The sequence below is a fragment of the Myotis daubentonii genome, chromosome 16 (assembly GCF_963259705.1).
Source record: "Myotis daubentonii chromosome 16, mMyoDau2.1, whole genome shotgun sequence".
NCBI lineage: Eukaryota > Metazoa > Chordata > Mammalia > Chiroptera > Vespertilionidae > Myotis > Myotis daubentonii.
In genome coordinates this window covers 21778187-21792297 of record NC_081855.1, presented here as the reverse complement: position 1 = coordinate 21792297, position 14111 = coordinate 21778187, and the positions used below count along the sequence as shown (strand labels likewise).

Genomic DNA, 14111 nt, shown 5'->3' with positions numbered 1-14111 from the left:
AAGGGAGGGGGAGATAGAAACATCATTGATGAGAGAGAATCATTGATTGGCTGCCTCCTGCATGCCCCCAACTGAGCCCGCAACCCGGGAATGTGCCCTTGACTGGAATTGAACCTGGGACCCTTCAGTCCACAGGCCAACGTTCAATCCACTGAGCCAAACCACCTAGGGCTATTAATTGTTAACTTTTGAGTGCTTATTATATGTCATGTTGTAAATGCTTTGCAGGAAAAGTTGATTTGCTCTTCATAACAATGCTGCGATCTTAGTGCTATTGTTCTCCCCATGTTTCAGATGACAAAACTGAGGTGCAGAGGTTAAATAAAAACAGCTAGTAAGTGGCAGTGCTCACAACTACTGTGCACACTGCTTCTCAGAGAATAGAGCATGTGCCAAAGGCAGGAGACAGGGAAGGTGCTTTCTACCTTTACAAAGAGGAAATAAGCCCATAGACCATAAACAAGTCCTGGACAAGCTTTAGAGTCTGTTATTAAAGAGACTAGAGGCCCGATGCACAAAGTTTGTGCAAGAGTAGGCCTTCGCAGTCCTGGCTGCCCCACGGCTCCAGTTGCCCCTTGGCCCCGCCCACTGGTCCAGTTGCCCCTCGGCCCCGCCCACTGGTGGTTGGAAGGTCCTTCTGCCCTCTGGTCTAATTAGCATATTAGCTCTTTTTTTTTAAAAAAATATATTTTATTGATTTTTTACAGAGAGGAAGGTAGAGAGATAGAGAGTTAGAAACATCGATGAGAGAGAAACATCGATCAGCTGCCTCCTGCACATCTCCCACTGGGGATGTGCCCGCAACCCAGGTACATGCCCTTGACTGGAATCGAACCTGGGACCTTTCAGTCCGCAGGCCGATGCTCTATCCACTGAGCCAAACCAGTTTCGGCAGCATATTAGCTCTTTGTTATATAAGATGTGTGGGAGCACCTAGAAAAGGGCGGCGAGTGGATGCCCTGAGAATCCACCCTGCTGGGGAAAGCTTATTTGCTTTTCTGATTAATTTTCCAGACTAGAAATATGTAAGAGTTGTGAGATTCAGCAATAAATGTTTCTTTTTCCCCCCAGCAAAGCCTTGTAGGTGACAGAGGAATGTGAGCTAGGGGTGGGGGGTTGATGAGTGACTGCCATTGGCTGAGTCCTGCTCCATGTGTTTGTGAGTGGCTTGGTGAGGAAGGCTGCAGACAGCATGCTGGTGCCACTGCTGATGGCAGGAACCTGGGCACCATCCCAACAGTCAAGACGTCAGAAGTGGGACCCATACTGCCCTGGGGGCTGGATCCAGGTCTAGGAGGTTCACTTCAGCTGGGATAAAGAAGTCCATTTTGGCCTCCAATCCTGTCTGTGCCTGGGCAGGGGGTGAGGGAATCAGAGCTGCCTGGGGAGTTCCAATAGACTAGAAGCTTGGGAATGGCCCTGCGTTTTAGGTTTTAAGAAAATGCTCACATCGTGGATCTGCAAGAGCTCAGGGCAGAGTCCAGAACAGGGGAGGGCAGGGCCCGCTGTTTGGAGCCTCAGACTTTCGGAGGAATGTTCCTGTGTCTGTTCATTTATTTGGCGGACAGGAATGGAGCACCGGTCCTCTGCCAACACCGTGCCAGATGTTACCCTTGAACGGCTGAGCAGACTGCCTTTAGGGTGATGGACCAGGCTGCCAAAGGGACTCAGACCATGGGCTGGCCACCCGGTCTCCCTCCCGTCCTGCTGTAGGTCAGGCCCTGGGGTTATAGTGCCTTGTCTCCATGCAGACAAGGGCCCTGCCTCCATGGGGCACACATTCTAGTCGGGGAGACAGACTGTAGACACATAGACAAGAAAATGTCCGAGTGAACTTTTCAGATGCTGAAGACACTGGAACGGGGCATCGAGGGGAAGAGTGACTAGTGGGTGTGAGGGACTCTGGGAGAGGTGGAAGTTCTCTCTGACAAGGTGACATTTGGGCTGAGTCCTGAAGGACACAAGGGGGTAGCCGGGAGGAAAAGGTGCTGGCGAGGGGTGTTGAATGGATGTGGGGGTGGGAGGGGCTCAGGAGATGGGGTGGAAGAGTATTCCTGCAGGCAGAACAGCTGGTGCAAGGCCCTAAGTGTGTTCTAGAAGCGGAAAGCCACTGTGGCCAGAGCAGAGCGAGGCCATGGCCAACAGACAGAAGCAAGGCCATTTGTGGGCCCTGAAAGAAAAGGTTTTCTAGCCCCGAGGGCTGCTCCAGGGCGTCCAGGTCGGCCGCTAAGGGAGTGAGCTCCCCATCACCGAGGTGTGCAAGCCATATTCAGAGGCCGCTGTGCAAGCCATATTCAGAGGCCACCCCCGTGGAGGCTTTGGGGAAGAGACTGGGCATCCCAAGGCTGCCTAGAAGGTTCTTCGTTCCTTCAGCCTCAGGTTCCGAGTGCCCTTGGCTGGGCAGAGGCTGAGGTCCGTGTGGAGTGAGTGAATGAAAGCTCCGGGCTGCCAGTGGGAGGCAGGGGCACTTTCAGGGGTTCTGGCAGTCCTGGAAGCCCCCCAGTTCCAAGTGCCGATAGCACTGCATCCCTCCCAGGCCCACCGCTCTCAGGGCTGCAGACGGCTCCAGAGGGCCTTCAGTAGACCAGGAACCCAGGGTCTTCCTGCACCCGCTTCCCCGCAGCCCCGGGGGCCTCCTCCTCCAGGAACCTCAGTGGGCAGGTGGGCTGCTCCCTCCTTCCTCCCCTGGGTCCCTGGGGCGCGCCTGCCCCGCCCCGCGCCTTTGTTCCCGAGGAGCGGGCCGCGGGCAGTCCCCGGGCGGCGGTGACGGTGACGAGGCGTCCCTACCGAGGTCCCGGCGCTCAGGGCCCGCGGGGCTCCCCCTCCCACCCCCGCGCCCTCGTCCGCCGCGGTGCCCGACCTCCCACTCCCGCTCCGGCAGCTGCGCGGCGGCGGCGCTCGGTGAGCACCGTGGGCGCCCCGGGCCCACTGGGCGGTGTCGCGGGGGCCGGAGAGCGAGGTGGGTGCGGCCGCAGCGCGCGGGTGGCGGCGGGAGGACCCCGGCCCCTGGCCCGCCAGGTGTGCGCGGCTGCGGGCGGGCGGGCGCGCCGGGTGCGTCCCGGGCCGAGCCGCGCCGCCGGGTGTGCGGGTGGCGGGTGGCGGGTGCGCGGTGTGCGCGTGTGCGCGCCGCGGTGACGGTGCACGCGCTGGGCGGGCGGCGAGAGCAGCCCGCCGGCGGGGAGGAGGAGGAGGAGGGGGCCGGTCCGGATGGAGACGGCGGGCGCACGGGCGGAGGCAGCCGCCGCGCCTGACTGTTGACATTCGGTGCAGGGAGCCTGGGCGCCGGCGTCGCGGCGGGTCCGCAGGTCCGGGGCGGGCTGTGCCTCCCGCATCATCGTGGAGCCGGACGTGAGTCTTGGGTGTGACTGCACGCGGGGCCGGGGCGTGTGTTGTGAGTGTAAATGCGCGTGTTTGCCAAGAGAAATCCTGCCCGTATGGAGTGAGTGCGCTCCGCGCTGCGATTCCGCGGAGCGAGCCAGCCGACGGCGGGCTGTCTGGGAGGGGGGTGTCTGTCCTCGGAAACCCGCGCGGGTGGGGCGCTGCGCACACACGCCGTGCACAGGGGTGTGTGTGCCGAGTGCGAGGTGGCTCAGCCTGCCAGTCTCTGCCGGGGAAGCTGACCGAGGGGGTCAGAGGTGGGTGTTGACAGGTGGCGGGAGAAGGAAGAAGCCGAGAACCTCGGGAGGACCCTGTGGCTACGCTGGGTTGGTTTGTTCCCCCTGCACTCCCGCCCCCCGCCCCCCCACTCGCCCAGAGGTCATAAACACCACCCCATCCTCACTCCAGCCCGTGCCTGTCACAGGGAGAGGAGCTGGGGTCCTGAGGGACTGACTGAGAGGCCTTCATGGACCTTTGGGGCAGAGCCAGCCTCCAGCCTGATGCTCACCCCGGAGGACCTGGGTGTGTGTGAGGGGGAGCCAGCCCCCTAGAGGGGGTCCAAGGCAGGTGTGTGTTTAGGGGAGCTCAGGACCGTGTAGAATCCACTTGTCTTTGCCACCACTGGACGCTGAGTGTCTGGACCTGGTTGCTGGTGGAGGGGGCATCCTTATTTCTCCTGTTTTCCGTGGCTCCCGCTACACCCTTAACAAACTGAAGGGCATTTACATGCAAGTGGGGTTTGGCCTCTGAATGCCGGGATCTGCCTCTGAGTGGCCCCCACCAGAGCAGCCTCCACAGGGAATAATAGGGTTGTCCTGGGCCGGGCGCCAGGACTCTGGTTCTTTTCATGCATCGTGACGCCGGGGCTGCCCCTTAAGCCCTACCGGCCTCAGTTTCCCATGGAGAAGGGAGAAGACCCTACCTCCCCGCTTTTCCTGCAGCCAGCGGGTGAGGAGTAAACAGACAGCTCACCCGGCTGCTGGGGTTGCGAGGTCCCTGCAGTTCTTTCCCCAGGAAAGGCCCATCTTTGCAATGTGGGCAGGAGTCCAGGGAGGCTCTGCCCTCTCCTCCAGGGGTGTCTTGGTTTTTCTGAGTCCAGGGGTGGGTCAGGGTGGGTGTCTGCCAGATCTGGCCACAGAGGCTCCAAAAAGCTACCTCGGGTGTCCCCTCCCTTTCAAGACGTTGAGAAGTGGGATGGGTGGGGCTTGAGGGGCTGGTGGGGAGTGAGACGGGGTCTGGAGCGGAAGAGCCACAGAAGTGTCTGAGCAGAGGCAGGTGCTCAACTTGGGCAGGGCCGGGGCATGGCCAGCTGGGCCTGCCGCTCAGCCCAGGGGGTTGGAGCAGTTTGGTGGGAGGTGACCCCAGCTCCCCAGAAGATGACCCTTAGGCTGTGGGCACCGCTGCACCTTCCCCTCCCTCTTTTCCATGGCCCTGTGGGATCAAGTGTGGCGGAACCACAGTGGTTCAGATGACTTGAACCTCGAGGGAAAGGGAGTCCGACATGGGTGGTGGTGGTTACGCATACAGTGCCCGTTGTCACTCCGACGTGGGTTTAACTCCCAGCTCCAGCCCCCCCCCCCTCGCTCGCTGGGTCTCACCTGTGTTTCCCAAAAGCAGAACCTGAGCCGTACACTTGGGAAGTGGTCCCAGGGAGGCAGGGTGGGAGCAGGAGGTGTGAAGGAGAGAAGGGGAAGGCAGCACAAGGATGCATTATTTTTATCACCACCCCCTCTCTGTCCTGAGCCCGTCTCCTGGGAGCCCGTGGAATGCGTTTCAACTGCCCTGTCGGAGAGAAAAACATGGGAGTGTTCATCCAGTAGCTCTGTCCCCTGATGGCCAGGAACCTTCATGGACATGAACTCCCATGAGATTTCAGGGGCACATGGGTGAGCCCCAAGTGGGTTCCTGTGGGCGTCCCACCCGGTAGCTGCAAAGAAGGCTTGGTGTGGCCCTGGATGGAGCTTTGCCTCCCAGCCCACAGGGGACCAGCGGGTCGTCGCCGAAGCGGCTGGAGTGAGAAATGGGGCTGAGAGGGTTTGAAGCGGCGCACTGAGGTGTCCAACACACGGCCTGACCTTGGGCAAAGTGCCCGCCTCCTCTGAGCCTCTGTTTCCTTATCTGGGCTTTGTGAGTTACAATAAGAGGTTTGTTAAGTTTTGAACACGGTGATGGGTCCCTAGCAAGGGTTCCTCGAATGGAGCATTTCTGTGTGTTCGGGAAGACGGCGCCTTACAGTGGCTCAGATAGTCATTTGTTCAAGTGGAGGAGGCGGCTGGGTAAAGGGACTGCTTACGACTTTCCTCCCGGTTGTAGAACCTGGGGCTCCAGGCCTGGATACCTACCTGGTCAGTTCCTCCTGGAGCTGAATTGGAGCCAGCAGTAGCCCTGCCCCTGGGGGCTCCTCAGACGTGCCTCTTGCTGGAGTCTGTCCCAGGAGGACATGGAGCCCGGCGGTGGGCAGAGGGGATGAGCAGGCGGCTCAGAAGCAGGTGCCTGAAGGAGGAGTGGAGGGAGGGCAGATGCTGGCGTTTGAAGCTGGCAGATGGTCGTGGGCACTGGTCTGGGCCACATCAGTGGGGAGGACAGGGCAGGGGGATGGGAGAGAGGGCGAGAGGAAACGGAAGGCAGGAAGGGAGGAAGGAAGAGTGGGTTGGCAGAAGGTGGCCAAGAATGATGGAGGAAACAGGGCTGTGGGGTGAGTTGGGCAGCCCTGGTGCAGGGGGGTCAGGGGTGCCTGGGTGGTGGGGACAGGCTGGGCCTGTGGGGGAGTGATGGGGTGGTGTGAGAGACAGGAAGGCAGTGGTTGAGGGTTAGTTAGAGGAGTTCTGGGGCATAAGCCACAGCAGGCTTTATATTTCCGGATACAGCACCTAGAAGCCTCCTTCTCCTTTCCCCAGTGCGTCCACCTGTCCCTCCCAGGCCACCGCCCCCTTTGGCAGGAGAGGTGTTGTCTGCAAACACTTAGGTTCTGTTGTGAGCAGGGATTGGACAAGGCGTGGATGTGTCTCTGCTGAGGCCTGTTGCCATGGTACCATGGTGGCCCTTGTCTCCCTACCCTCTCCCATCTCTGAGCAACGTGCCAGCCCCTCAGGGAGAGGTCACGCAGTGGGGAATGTGTCCAGCTGCCTCTTGCTCATGCACGGGCAGCTCGGGCTGGCATATAAAGGTCACTGCGTCCGTCCCTCGGCCTAGAGGCGAGATCACACCCGGCCTGGGCTGAGCAGGGGCAGCAGCCACTGTCTCTCTTTACAGTCATTTAAGGACTCCTCTGCCCTCTGTAATTTGGGACTCATTTTGTTTTTCATAAGTTTAGTAAAAAAAACAAAAACACTAATGCCAGCCTGTCCATCTTCTCCGCTTTTCAAGAGGGCATCTTTATGGAGCCAGGGGACACTCTCTTCTGCCCACACCTCCTTCAAGCCTTGGGTGCTTCTCTAGTGGGAAGTTCTGCCTCGTGTCTGACCTCAGCCTGCCATGCTGTACTTGCCTTTCCCCCTCAGTTTGCCATCCCCCCACATCCCCTGAAGGGACTTCCAAACAGTCACACGGGGATTCCTCTCCACCTGCTCAAGACCTGAAGCAGTTGTAGGGGCCTCCCAAGGCAGGTGGGGCGCCAAGGCGAGGATTGTGCTCCGGAGGACCTGGCCTGAGCAGCCCCCCTTCCCGGGCTGGCTGGTGTCCCACCCTCTCCCCTAGTTCAGATCCAAGGCTGTCAGACTCCTTCCTGAATCACGATGGGCCTGCCAGGTCTGGGTCAAGAGATGGCATCAGGCACGGGCACGGGGGGCCTGCTGATGAGATGACTGGTGGTGAGCGAGACCAGAGGGGAGTGACGGCTGTCAGGAGCAGTGAGGGGTGCACATCTGTGCGCATGTGTCCCTGGAGGGCGTGCTGCTGGGCCGCGGTGTCTGCACATCCGTGTGTGGCTCTGTGTGGGGCCCCTGAGCACATCTCTGTGCGACCGTGGGGTGCTCCGGGTTGTTCCCGGTCTCTTCTCTGGGGATGTGTGATGGCCACCCACCAGGGTCCTCCAGGGTGTGCCTGGTCGGTGGCAGGTGATGCTGTACCCCAGCAGGCTTTCCTGGCCCCTGGGATCCCCGAGGCTTATGCCCTGTCCAGTTCTGCCCTCTCTCCAGGCTTCCTGTCCCTGTCTCTCTCTGCACCGAGGAAGCTGCTTCTCCCCCAGTGGCTGTGTGGGTGCCCCTGCCATTGGGGTGGGGCGGGGGGAGGGACAACCAGTCCAACCTCCAGCCCTGTTTTTGCGCTCTGAGCTAAGGGTGACGGGTGGGTAAGCCCTGGGCTGAGGAGATGAGTCAGGGACGGCTGCAGGGGTGGGTGGAAGCTGGGCTGGATGTCAGCTGCTCCAGGGAATGTGCACCCCCACCCACTCAACCCCCTCTCAGAAGCTTGGGCACCGGTGCAGCAGTGGGGAGGCTCCCCACCCCTCCTCTCTTCCCTGTGGCTGGCAGAGTGGTCGCTGAGGCTCTGGGCAGCCCACTGGGGGCCTGGGCCTCAGCATAATTCCTGCACCACAATCACGTAAATGGATGGAGCTCTTCTTGTGCCAGGCCCCGGACTGCACATGCCACACGTATTAGCTCATTGGCTCCTCAGATCAATCCTGTGAGGTGGGTTCTGAAAGCATCCCCATCCTATGAGGAAGTGGAGGCTCAGAGAGGCTGGGTTACTTCTCTAAGGTCACACAGCGAGTAAGTGAACCCAGGTCTATTCTTGACACTTGCTGCTGTTCTCTCCACTCTTCACAAAGTTGGATCCGTCTCATCCTTGCAGTCTCCCCTTCAGAGAGGCCGCCCCAGATCCTCCCCTCTAAACAGGGCTCCCACCCATCCAGACCCCTTCGACTATATCACCCTACCGCAAATACCTGTGTAAGGTGAAACCCCTACTATCCTCCACCTCCCCACCCTGTATATTCCCCAGGGCAGGGATTTATCCGTCTTGTTCACCTAAAATAGTCACTGCCCCAGCAGGGAGCCTGGAACACCGTGGGGGTGCAGTAAAGATTTGATGGATGAATGAATGAATGAATGAATGAATGAATACTTGAAGATATGTCTGACTCCAAGCCCAAGCTCTAAGCATCTGCAGTTTGGGCAGGGCTCAGTGGGGATACTTGTCTCTGCTTGGCCATCGTCATCTGGGTGCCTCGAAGTCTGGGGGCTGGAGGCATCTGAAGGCCCCGTCACTCTCATGTCTGGCATTTGGCTGGCGGCCTCCGTTCCCTGCCCCACGGGCCTCTGCCGTGTTCTCTCTGGGCTTCCCCGCAGCATGGGGGCTGGATAAGGAGCAAGGATCCTAAGAAAGAGTGAGGCCGAAGCTGTTTCACCTTTTCTTACTCAGCCTTAGAGATGATGCAGCACCACTTCCGTCACAGTCGCAGATCCACACACATCCACGCCCGCCTCGTAACGGAGGGTGTCATGTCACACGGTGAGAAGAGCAGGTGGGATGGGGGATGTGTTGTGCGATGGTGTGGCCACTTTTGGGGAATATAATCTGCCGCAGCCACTTACTAGGAGTGTGAGCTTGAGCAAATTACGTAGTCTCTCTGTGCCCCAATTTTCCCACCTGTAAAATGGGGACACCATCAATATGTACCTCATGGTTTATTCCTTTAGTAGTGACTCCTCTTCCATCCATGGGTCACCCTTGCCACAGGTGAGGTGGTGATGGAGATTTTCACCAAACTACGAGATCCAGCCTCAATTCCTCACTCTCTTCTGTCATAGGAGGCACCTTATTGTGCAGAGCCCTTTTGAGGGTGGGGGCAGTGATGGGAGAGGAGTGGAGGCCTTGAGTGGAAAAGGCCTTTCCCGTCTCGGTTTACTATATCATCCTGAGCCAGCTCTTCTAAGGGGCGGATGGAGATGACACGATTCTGGGGCTCCAGCAGGATTCCTTCGGGCCTGGGGGTGGGGCAGACCCTGCTAGGGCCCCCATCTTTCTCCAGGGAAATCAGGATAAATGAATCATGAGCAAGCTGTGTTGGAGCTGCAGGCCTTTTAAAAATTTTTGAATTTATTATTATTATTATTTTAAAATCTATTTTTATTGATTTCAGAGAGGAAGGGAGAGGAAGAGACGGAAACATCAGTGATGAGAGAGAATCATTGATTGGCTGCCTCCTGCACGCCCCCCACTGGGGATAGAGCCCCTACTGGGCATGTGCCCTGACTGGGAATCCAACCGTGACCTCCTGGTTCATAGATCTACACTCAACTACTGAGCAACACCGACCAGGCTGAGCTTCAGGCCTTTTTTTAAAAAAGTGTCTGAGGGAGCCTTTCCTGTGTCTCCCCACTTGCCTCCCCCTGAGTCACTGCTCATCTTCGGGAGGTATGGTTCCCGCCCCCACTCCCCCCCCCCCCCCCAGGTTGCTGGTGTTGGGGGAGGAAACTCAGGGTTTGTTTATTCCAGCCCAGGTTGTGGCTGCTCCTTAGCTGGGCATTAGCGGGGGGCCCAATGAACCTTGGGGTTGCCCTGGCCCCGCCTGGTGCTATCTCACATCTAGCACTGCCCTCAATTGGGGCCTGCTCTGCAGTAAACCTTCCCTATAGGAATGGCAATGTGGTTAAAAGCCGTGCCCTGGATTGAGTTTGCAACAGAAGTCCATCCCTTGACTGGGAATCAAACCTGAGACTCTTCAGGGCACTTTCAGGAGGCAATCAATCGATGTGTCTTTTCTCTCTCTCTCTCTCTCTCTCTCTCTCTCTCTCTCTCTCTCTCTCTCTATTTCTCTCTCTCTCCCCCTCCACTCTCTCTAAGAAAATCAATGGACAATATATCCTTGGGTGAGGTTAAAAAAAAAAATCCATGTTCTGGGTTTTTATTCTGTTGCCATCACCTACCAGCCCTGTGACCTGAGTGGGTTTCTTAATGTCTCTGAGCTCCATTTCCTCACCAGGAAGGACAAAGTTATGGATTAAATGAAATAAAAAGCATGGCATACCTGGTTTATGGGAGATTCTCAACAAATGATCGCAGTTATTCTTTACAGATGAAACAGCTGAAGCAGAGGGAGTTAAGTGATTTCCCCGCAACTACATGGCAGACCCGGAGCTGCAACCCCGGTGTTCGGACCCCAAGTGGCTGTTACTTATCTCCTGCAACACAGAGACTTCCCCCACCCCTCAATCCCTTTTGCTAGAGGGCAATGCGGCTGCAAACACCAGCAAGAAGACGCCCCCTTTTCCTCCTTGCACTACACAAACATGCCTGCAGGGGGCGCCGATGGCCACCTTCTGGCCCATCTTGGTGAGGAAGAGGCTCTGCAATGGCAGGGAAGGGTTGGAGTGACCCAGCCGGATGGAGGGAGAGCGAAGAGCTGGCTTCGTGATCTCTCTTAGTAAGAATCCCCTTCAGACAGCAACTAGTGGCCAAGCCTCCCTACAGATGACTCCAGTGATGGTGGCAGTATTGTAGTTGATTGCAGAATCATCTGGGGAGTTTGTTAAAGGAGCAGGTTTCCTGGCCCCACCCCCAGAATGATGGAGTCATAATTTTAGCCCTCACACCAGCTAACACGACGATAGATCTATACCTGGCCCTGCTCCGAAGGTTTAACACGTATTAACTCATTTAGCCCTGCAAGAGCCCTCGTAGGTAGGTACTGTTAGTATCCCCACTTTAGAGGTGGGGAATCTGGTCTGAGGCACAGAGAGGTTAAGTAACTTGCCTCAGGTCACACTGCTGGCAAAGCAGCAGGGCTGGGGTTTGACCCCATACTATTTAAGACCCAGGTGGTTCTCACGCCCCGTGCATTTTAGAACCACTATTTATTATTATTATTAAATATATTTCTTTATTGATTTCAGAGAGAAAGGGAGAGGGGGAGAGAGAAACATCAATGATAAGAATCATTGATCGGCTGCCTCCAGCAGGTCCCCTACTAGGGATTGAGTCCGCAACCCAGGCATGTGCCCTTGGCCAGAATCGAACCCGGGACCCTTCAGTCTGTAGGCCAACGCTCTACCCACTGAGCCAAACCAGCTAGGGCTAGAACCACTATTTTATAACACGGGGCCCATCCCCTTTCTTGTCTCCTTTTGCTTCCTTTTATTTGTCATTTTAAATAGTGTGTGGCCTTTTTAGTTATAAAAGGAAGACTTATTTATTTCAGAAAACTTACAAAATTCAGAAAAGCACAAAGAAGAAAAAAAAAAAAATCATGATCCTTGATCTCACCCCTTGAACAATATGGCCCTGAGCATTTGAGGTAGCCTGTTTCACTTCATTCAGGAATTTTCTGTAACTCTCTTCCCATGTCATTACTTATATTTCCACACCTACTGGTACTTTGCACTGGCTGAGAGGTGCTCTGATGGTGGGAGATGCTGTCTGTCTGTAACCTGCCCCCTACTGTTGGGTATGTGGGTTGTTCCCAGTGTTTCATAGTTACTACAACACCCTGGTGGAGGCCATTGAAAGTACAACTTGGCACTCATCCCTTGGGTTTTCTTAAGATTGAAGCACAAACTTTGCTTAAAAGCAGAGTGGATGGAAGAACCACTTGGAGTCAGACAGTGAGGGAGAGACCCTGGTCCTCCCTTTCTGGGGCAAGGCAGACTCACGACTTCCCTTTGGGGTAGAAGAGGTGGTCCCTGGTCCCATGTCCCAGGACTGGAGTCAGTTTGAGCTCCAAATGGTCAAATAATTAAGGGGTGTGTGTGTGTGTGTTTTATTATTGTTGTGTGTGTGTTTTTAATTCTCACCTGAGGACATGTTTAGAAAGAGGAAGGGGGAGAGAGAGAAACATCAGTTGATTGCCTTCCATATGGGTCCCAATCAGGGACTGAACTGAAACCTAGGTATGTGCCCTGACCCGGAATTGAACCTGCAACCTTTATGCGCACGGGATGACGCTCCAGCCAACTGAGCACACAGGCTGGGCTAGTTTAAGAAGGTTTTAAAGGCTTGTAGCTTCTCCTCCTCCTCTTCTTCTCCCCACTCCTCCTTCTATAACAAACCATTCATATAATTAACACTTTTTAATCTTTAAATCATGACATGATAACATGTTCATGGTAAAAAGAAAATCAAGCAGCACTGGACATAGAGTAAAAAGTCCCTCTGCCCTAGATTTCCAGTTCCAGTCCCGTTCTTCAGGGTAACCAACCTGGGACCATTGCTTATGTTTCCTTCCGGAAATTTCTAGGTAAACATGAGAATTTACATATTTATTTAAATTCATGGGATTCTACTATATGACCTGTTCTGTGTGTGTTTTTAATTCTGCATGAGTTTTTAGGATATCTTTATATAGTAACATCTGAATTCTACCTTCTTTTCAGTATCTACATAGTATTTAATTGTATGCTAGTTCCACAATACAGTTAAATGACAGTCACTTAGGTTATTTTTTTTTGTATTTTGCTATTACAGTGATATAATTAACACTTGTGTGCATAGATCTTGTCAACTCGTACGAACTTGCCTGTGGAATAAATTTCTAAAAATGTTGGCACAAAGTGTATGCGCATTTAAAATTTTGATATTGCCAAATACCTACACACATTGGTGGGGGTGCCTCCTGTTTTCTTATATCCTCACACCATTATCAAGGTTGTTTTTCAGTTTTGTTTTTTGTTTTGTTAATCCTCACCCGAGGACATTTTTTTCCATTGATTTTTTTTAGACAGAGTGGAAGGAGGGAAGGAGGGAGAAAGAAAGAGACTCAAACATCAATATGAGAGAGACACATCGCACCCCGACTGGGGCTGGGGATTGAAACTGCAACCCAGCTACACCCAGGTACATGCCCTTGACCTGGAATTGAACCCATGACCCTTTGGTGCCTGAGCCAAGGCTCTAAACACTGAGGCAAAACAGCCAGGGCTCAAGGTTGTTTGTGTGTTTGTTTGTTTTTTATAACCTTTACTATCTGGTGGACAAAAGTGATACGGAATTATTATGTAAAATTAAAAAGGAATACAGTACATTTTGTAGCTTCTTTGGTCCACGGCCACGCATTGCTAGTAGTTGCCGTGGTGGGCTGGCATTACTGAGCAGATCAGAGTGAATTGTGCAACCTTGTGTTAGAGTCCTGCTCTTGTAGTTGTTTTTTTTTGTCATTGCCTTTTTTTCCGGAACTTGCACAGTTGGAAATTCAGGCTAGCCCTTGAGATATGAGCGTGGGAAGTGGCCAGTGCACTGTAAATCACAGTGCAGGTGTTGGATGTCGTTTATCTCATGCCCAGGTGTGAATTCCACCCCCTGTGGGCTTGCTGGCTCTACATGCCACTGTGCCCTGTTTTTCTGGTGAGCAGTGTCCTCTGTTCTCACCTGGCTTGTAAAGGAAGCAGAGGGAAGTCAGTTGGAGCCCCCAGAATTCATGACCTGCGCAAGGTGACGCAGTGGCCGAGCTATGAGGAGGGCTGAGCCCCACCTGGTCAGTTCTGGTGCCGACTCACGCTGCCCGGAGTCGGGGTGGATCTGGAGTCAGGGCAGATCTAGGCTGAATGATGTGCCCGCCTCTCTAGGGGCATCTGTTTCCTGAGCTTCCGGTAACTGCTTCAGCCCCTCGCCTGGGAAGGGAATTTGTCTCATCTTTCAGCCCCGTTGGTGGCTGTGAGGACAGAGCTGCCCACGAAGAGGAAGCCACACTGTCTCTCCCTTCCCTCCTGCCCCCAAAGGCCGGCAGACACAGTGGAGGGGTCGCTGGCCGGGGCCCGGGCTGCCTTGTCCCCTCTGATCCCAACCGGCTTTCTCGGCTC

At 55.2% G+C, this 14111-nt stretch overlaps 1 protein-coding gene across 4 annotated transcripts in view; it reads left to right on the top strand.

Moving 5' to 3' along the window:
- RAP1GAP2 (RAP1 GTPase activating protein 2) overlaps positions 1-14111 on the top strand; it is a 216144-nt gene that overhangs the window by 17209 nt on the left and 184824 nt on the right. The window contains exon 1 of one of the 4 annotated variants that reach the window (XM_059669114.1): positions 3259-3348. The exons of 2 other annotated variants lie outside the window; for them this stretch is intronic. The gene's annotated coding sequence lies outside the window, so the exon portion shown is untranslated. Of the gene's footprint in view, positions 1-3258; positions 3349-14111 lie in introns of those variants that run through there. One more of the 4 variants, XM_059669109.1, reaches the window with a different exon arrangement.